This window comes from Sphaeramia orbicularis, chromosome 16, assembly GCF_902148855.1.
Source record: "Sphaeramia orbicularis chromosome 16, fSphaOr1.1, whole genome shotgun sequence".
Classification (NCBI taxonomy): domain Eukaryota; kingdom Metazoa; phylum Chordata; class Actinopteri; order Kurtiformes; family Apogonidae; genus Sphaeramia; species Sphaeramia orbicularis.
This window is the reverse complement of record NC_043972.1, coordinates 40457232-40464602: the sequence shown is the minus strand read 5'-3', so window position 1 is coordinate 40464602 and position 7371 is coordinate 40457232.

Genomic DNA, 7371 nt, shown 5'->3' with positions numbered 1-7371 from the left:
TTTTGTTATGTTGTATGGACAAATAAATTTTAAATTGCATTCACGCTCGTTCGAGTCTGTCTGTTGTCGTTCACCACACGCACTTGGGTTCCACTAGTCTCAGGTTGTAACAACCCAGAGTTTTAGGACACAGTGACACAATCAGCCACCAGTGGTAAACCAACACACACTGCTGTGCCTCAACAAACTCCTGCCAAGCATGGATAAATGTTTAAAACTTAATAAATGTGAAAAAGACATTTTATGTCTGTGTTTGTTATTCTGTCTTGCAAAGTAGACTGGAGTAGGTCATGAGGATCCTTTGCACACCTATAGGTTGAAACAGAAATCATTATGAATAAAATTGTTTTGAATCAAAAATCACTCTTGAATCGAATCGTAGCCCCAAAAATTGGAATTGAATCGAATCGCGAGATAGTCAAAGATTCCCACCCCGACTGCACAGCAACAATTTGCCCAGCTCCGACCCTAGCTACGACCCCAGCTATGGCTCCGGCACCAATCCATGCATATCTTATTCAGTCTCCTCCAACCCCCCCGCTCTTACAGAACAGCCCCAGTTCATACCTATCTGCCTAACGTTACATTTCCTACTGATTTATGTTAGTGACTAAACAGTTTGCTAATATAGCCAAGCTCTGGCTTCGTTTCCTGTACAAGTACTCCAAGCCTCTGAGAACGCACGAAGAGGGGTACGCCCAGAGGGGGGAGGGACAAATGGCAGTTGAGTTTGATGGGCATATCACCGTTCAATCATTTCAATTGGGAGCTTAAAATGATTGGATGGTGTTTTTTCAGTCCTGTCCGTTCCACAGGTGACTACATTTTTTTTATTTTTTTATTTTTATGTTAGAGCATTTAATTAATTGGTTGTAATCGGGGTTTGAAGCAAGGTTATAATAGTTTTGGATTTTTCATTATAGTTTAGTTTTATTTAGTTTTGACTGTTTTTTTCTCTAATTCAGTTAGTTTTAATTCGTTTTTAGAGCAGGTTTGCTAGTTTTTATTAGTTTCCATTTTTTTCTAAATGCTTAGTTTTAGTTTCGTTTTAGTATTAATTTTAGTTTTGTCATATCTTTTCTCTTCTTCGCCGTTGTATTCAAATAAATCCCAGACAGGACTCTGCTGCTTTAGCCCAACTTTAGTCTCCATGTTTCCAGGTAGAGTGGGGACGAGAAGACGACTGTAAAGGACAAGTGACGGACCGTGAAGTGTCATATGGTGCCGCTAGCTAAGATTGCTAGAGCAAAATAAATCACTTTCGTATCAATCCGACATTGACAAAGACGAAAACGAAGGGAATTTTATCCATGAGTTGTATAAGTTTTAGATAGTTTTGTAAGCACACAATACAGTTTCAGTTAGTTTTCTTTTTTTTTTTCTTTTAATTATAGTTTTTATTTATTTCAGTTAACGAAAAGGTTTTTTCAATTCTAGTTTTCATCATTTCGCTAGTTTTCATTAACCATAATAACCTTGGTGTGAAGGGGATTTTAAGCAATATACAGGGGTTGGACAAAATAATGGAAACACCTTAAAAAATCAACTAAATATAATTTAATATGGTGTAGGTCCGCCTTTTGCGGCAATTACAGCTTCAATTCTCCGAGGTATTGATTCATACAACTTGTGAATTGTTTCCAAAGGAATTTTAAGCCATTCTTCAGTTAGAATACCCTCCAACTCTTTTAGAGACGACGGTGGTGGAAATCGACGTCTTACTTGAATCTCTAAAACTGACCATAAATGCTCAATAATGTTGAGGTCTGGGGACTGTGCCGGCCATACGAGATGCTCAACTTCATTAGAATGTTCCTCATGCCATTCTTTAACAATTCTAGCTGTATGGATTGGGGCATTATCATCTTGAGGTGAAGGTGTTTCCATTATTTTGTCCAACCCCTGTAGTAAAAAATGCTCCAGGAAAACACCTCCCACCCCACCTTTAACATTTAACTGTTTTGTTTTTGTGCTAATTGAACATGATGGTTCAACTGTACACTTGTTCAGGACCAGGGTCTCCAAAGTCCAGCAGAAGTAAGAACTGCACTTGTATAAAATGGTTGTTAATTTCTGCTCTCATGCTGTTTCCATCTGCTTAGAGCTGTGTTTTGTTTCTTTTAGACTTTTCTGCTGATTTATTGCCTTAGGATCCCTTTGAAATATGTGTTCCAACCAGAATAAGTGTTTACTCATATTGTTGTTAAAATGTCTTTTCTATGAAGTCTGCTTTGACCTCACTTGCTTGTGTTTTTTTTTTTTTTTTTTTTTTGCTGTTGTTGACAAGAAGAGCTTCGTCTTTGAGGATTATGTTATCTGCTCCAAACTGGCTGGCATCGCTTCTGCTTATCATATTCTGTATTTTATTTATTTATTTTTAATCTTAAACATCAAAACTGAACTGTAAACTAAGAAGAAAGTCTGAAGCAGCATTGAGCACTTCTTAAATGATTAAATCTAGACTCTGAACTTTTTCAATAAGTTTTTTTTATGTTGGGATTTAATAAGGATTTATACAGATTTAAGCTTTTATAAGGAATGACACTGGTGCATCACTGTATTGTGGCAACAAATATTGGTTTCAGTTTTCTATTTGTAATTCCCTCTTGTAGTTATTCTTATCTTTTTCTTTCAACTTACACCTGATACGTCAAACATTGAAAGTTGAGGAGGTTAGAGAGGTAAGGATGGTGTTATGGTTTGTCGGCTTTTTTTGTAAGATGAGCATTGTCAAACTAGCCAGTATATACAGAGGAAAAGTAGTTATTTTTAATAATTCTGGCATATTCACATAGGTGCATTTTTTTATACAGCAATGTTCAGAAATGTGCATGGTCCCTATTAAGTAAACCAATAAAAATAACTAAAAAAAAAAAAAAAAAAAAAAAAAAAAAATATATATATATATATATATATATATATGTGTGTGTGTGTGTGTGGCCCAGAATGAAATTCTATTCTAGGCTGGCCTAGAATGGAATCCTGCTGCTATAATGTTATTTTTATACCATGTTTAATGCAAATGATCTAAATTATTGCAAAAATCAATACATGGAATTTGCAAATATGTGAAAAAAAAAATGAAACAAACAACATTTTAATTGTAAACTATAATACACTTTATTTACAAATAGAACCTAGTGGTACTCCCCACCAATATATGGTACAGTGAAATCGACTGAAATTGACAATAGTTACTCAAGGTATGTAAGACTGAAAATGTAAAATTATGACAAATTATGGAATTATGGATCATTAGCATTAAACATGCTATAAAAATAACATTATAGCAGCAGGATTCCATTCTAGGCCGGCCTAGAATAGAATTCCATTCTGGGCCGACCCGATTCTGAATCGGGCCAGATTCCGTTTTGGGCCTCGATATATATATATATATATATATATATATATATATATATATACACAATTTTTTTTTTTTATAACCCTTAAAGACCCGGCGTTACTTCTGTGGCAGTTCTCAAATGAATTTTTCACTATTTTTAAATGATTTATCACCATTCATTATAATATTATCCTCTGTATTTTGCATTTTTTGAGTGACAGTCACGTATTTTCATGTATTTAATTCACTGATCATATAGATGTTCATGACAGTTCAGATTAAAGTTGAAAATTATTATATCCAAAACTGGGGAAAAAAAAAAGGGAATTTTCCATTAAAATATATTATTAGCTGAACATAAAAACAAGTGTGTCCATCCACTGTCATTGATCAAACTCCATGGGTTTTACTGGTGAATCAATGTTGTAGAAAATGTGTTTCCATGTTCACTCTGGAGCCTCTAAACATCCAAATGAGTCATATCTGATGACCATGAAAAGATGACAAAATGTATTTTACACCAGTTATTTGCATGTTTTGAAAGCTGTGGTGGTTCAGAAGTTATTAAACATTTTAGATCAGTAGATGATGATGGTCGCCAGTTGCTGTTTGAGTCTTTATGGGTTAAACAATATATTTATTGGCATTTCTTCTAATATACAGACATACACTTGTAAATATACACACAACTCTAGCAAGTATGTAGACCTGTGCCTCACTAAGAAAGTCACCTGCAGTATTACAAGTGTTGTAAACGGAAACAACAGCAAGAAATTACAAATTAACAATACATATCACAAATTTCTTTTGTGCACAATTTAATACCCTGTTACAATTATGGGTATTTAAACTCATTAACTCATAAAGACCCAAACATCCACCAATGACCAAAACCATCTACTGAGCTAAAATTTTTAATACCTGTTGATCCACTTATTCTATCTCAATACATGTAAATAATTGGTGTAAAATGCATTTCATGGTCATCAGATATGATCCATTTGTACGTTCAGAGGCTCCGTAGTTACCATGGAAACACCATCATCCTCTACAACATTGATTCACCAGTAAAACCCATGGAGTTTTATCAATGACAGTGAATGAAGACGCTTGTTTTATGTTCAGTTAATGATAGATTTTACCAAAAAAATTGACATTTTCTTCAGTTTTCTCTGTTTTTGGTATAATGAACTTCAACTTTAATCTGAGCTTTTATGAACATCTACATGATCAGTGAATTAAATATAGGAAAATACCTGATTTATACTTGAAAATGCAAAATACAGAACATATTAGAATCAATGGTGATAAATTACTTAAGAAAGGTTAAAAATGAAGAAAAATTCATTTGGGAACTGACAAAAAAGTAGCACTGGGTCTTTATGGGTTAAACCTGTTATAAGGTTTACACAACTGAATGTTTATTCCTCCTGGTTTTCATTTACTAAACATTCATTTATAGTTCCTCTGTCATCAGTTCTGTAAGTTTGGTTGTCCCACTTTAACCTGCAGGAGTTTTTGTAATATGTTAAGCTTCCACTAAGGAAGGCCTTATGTAGTGGAACGAGTTTAGATCACATCTCAGCCATTTAACTCTACTGGTGCATTTCCATAAGCGTATTTAAAAAAAAAAAAAATCCTTGAATTTTGCTCAAAAGGTTTTTGCTCACTTGAAGTAGCTTTTGCCTTTTTTTTTTTCTTTTGCAAAAAAGTCAATGCATGTAGGAAATGGAAACACTTTATTTCTCTTCAGATAACATTTAAGTAAATTGCCTGTTGAACCTGGCAACCAGAATAAAAGCAATGATGAAGCACACAAAGACAGGTTAAAAAAACAGAGAAAGGCCCTGTCACAGATGTTAATTAAAAACAATAAAAATTCAGTAGTGTAGGTTATAGATGTGTTTATATGTCTAGACACCAGTGACTAAACACTGTAATCCATAATACTTTTCTATGGAGTGTTTTTTTTAACCCATAAAGGCCCAGTACTACTTTTGTCATAGTTCCCAAATGATTTTTTTTTCTCTATATTTAACATTTCTTAAGTGATTTGTCACCATTTATAATAAAATAATCATCCGTATTTTACATTTTTCCAGTGAAAATCAGGTCTTTTCCAATATTTAATTCACTGATCAAATAGATGTTCATAAAAGGTCAGATTAAAGTTGAAGATTATTAGATTAAAAAAAAGTGATAAAAAGTGACATTTTCTGTAAAATATATAATTAACTGAAGATAAAGCAGGAGTCTCCATCCACTGTCATTGGTTTTACTGGTGAATCAATGTTGTAGAAGATGACAGTGTTTCCACGGTAACTATACAGAGCCTCTGAACATCCAAATGGGTCATATCTGAAGACCATGAAAAGATGACAAACTGTGTTTTACACCAATTATTTACATGTTTTTAAAGCTTTAGTGGTTCAGAAGTTATTAAGCATTTTAGATCAGCAGATGATTTTGTTCACCAGTTGCTGTTTGGGTCTTTATGGGTTAAACAATGTATTTATTTACATTTTTTCTTATATATGAAAAGATGACAAACTGTATTTTACTGGCATTATTTCAATGTATTGATGGGACTAATGGTTTAGAAGTTATTAGACATTTTATGTCAGGAGATGGTTTTGGTTGCCAGTAACTGTAAAAGACCACCATGACAACTAATGGAGACTCTATTTGTTCTGTGTCGCACACTTCGGATGAACAGACAAGGGCAGAGATCAGTGTTTCAACCACATATGTCAAACATGTGGCCCGGGGGCCAAATCCGGCCCCGCTAAAGGGTCCAGTCAATGGTGTCAAAATTATTTTAATTCAGGTTCCACATGCAGTCCAATTAGATTTTAACTGGGTCAGAACCAGTAAAATATTACCATAATAATAACCTATAAATAATGATGATAACCCCACATTTTCTCTAAAATTACATGAAAATGTTTACATTACCAAACTGTACTTTTATAAAAAATGTGAATAACCTGAACAAACGGAAATGTCTTCAGAAAACTAAACGCAATTTTACCAATAGTTTGCCTCTTACTGAATGTTTTGTGCGATTGTAATGCACATGAGTAAATGATAAACTGATAAAACGAGGCTGAAAATTGTTAAAATTGCACTTGTTTTTCTTAAGACATTCAAGTTGTTCGTATTTCTCAGATTTTTAAGGTAATTTTGTAGATGTAAACCTGATCCTAATAGTCGAAGCACTCGTAGAGCAAAGACCTCCGCCAAGGCAGATCAGTGCCCCCCCACCCCACCCCCGATCACCACCAAAATTTAATCATTTGTTCCTTGTGCCAGTATCAACATTTCCTGAAATTTTCATCCAAATCCGTCCATAACTTTTTGAGTTATCTTGCACACGATCAGACAAACAGACAAACCAACGCCGACAAAAACATAACCTCCTTGGTGGAGGTAATTATTGTACTTTTTTCACTGTTATTATTTTACTAGTTCGGCCCACTGCAGATTAAATTGAGCTGAATGTGGCCCCTGAACTAAAATGAGTTTGACACCCCTGCTTTAGACGAATGCAGCCTAACTGATGATGAGCCATAATCACATTTAGGCCTGTGTGTTATCTGTCTGTTTCCAATTGTTCTTCTTCACATGCACTCCCCTCACTCAAAGCCCTTATCAGTCACAGACCTGACAGCCGCTCTCTGTTTCCAAGCCTTGTACGTGTCTTTGTCAGTCCACATCTCGGCGTTCGGACAAGCCTCCTGTCGGACAAGGGTGCTTCCCAGCCATTACTTCCACCTGTGTGACAACAGGCGGTCTTATCTACGCTAGTGATGTGAGCCTAGCTGAGTTACTGATTAATAGACACGGGGTCACGTCACCTCACTTTCCCCCCCTCTCTGTCTGTTTTTGTCTCTCTCTCTCTCTCCCACTGTGTCACACCAGGTGAATGAAATTGGCAGGCACGTTTATAAAAAAAAAAATAAAATAAAAAAAAAAAAGACAAAAATCGCGTAAGGTCATTCAGAGGGGAAAAACATTAAGCGCGAATT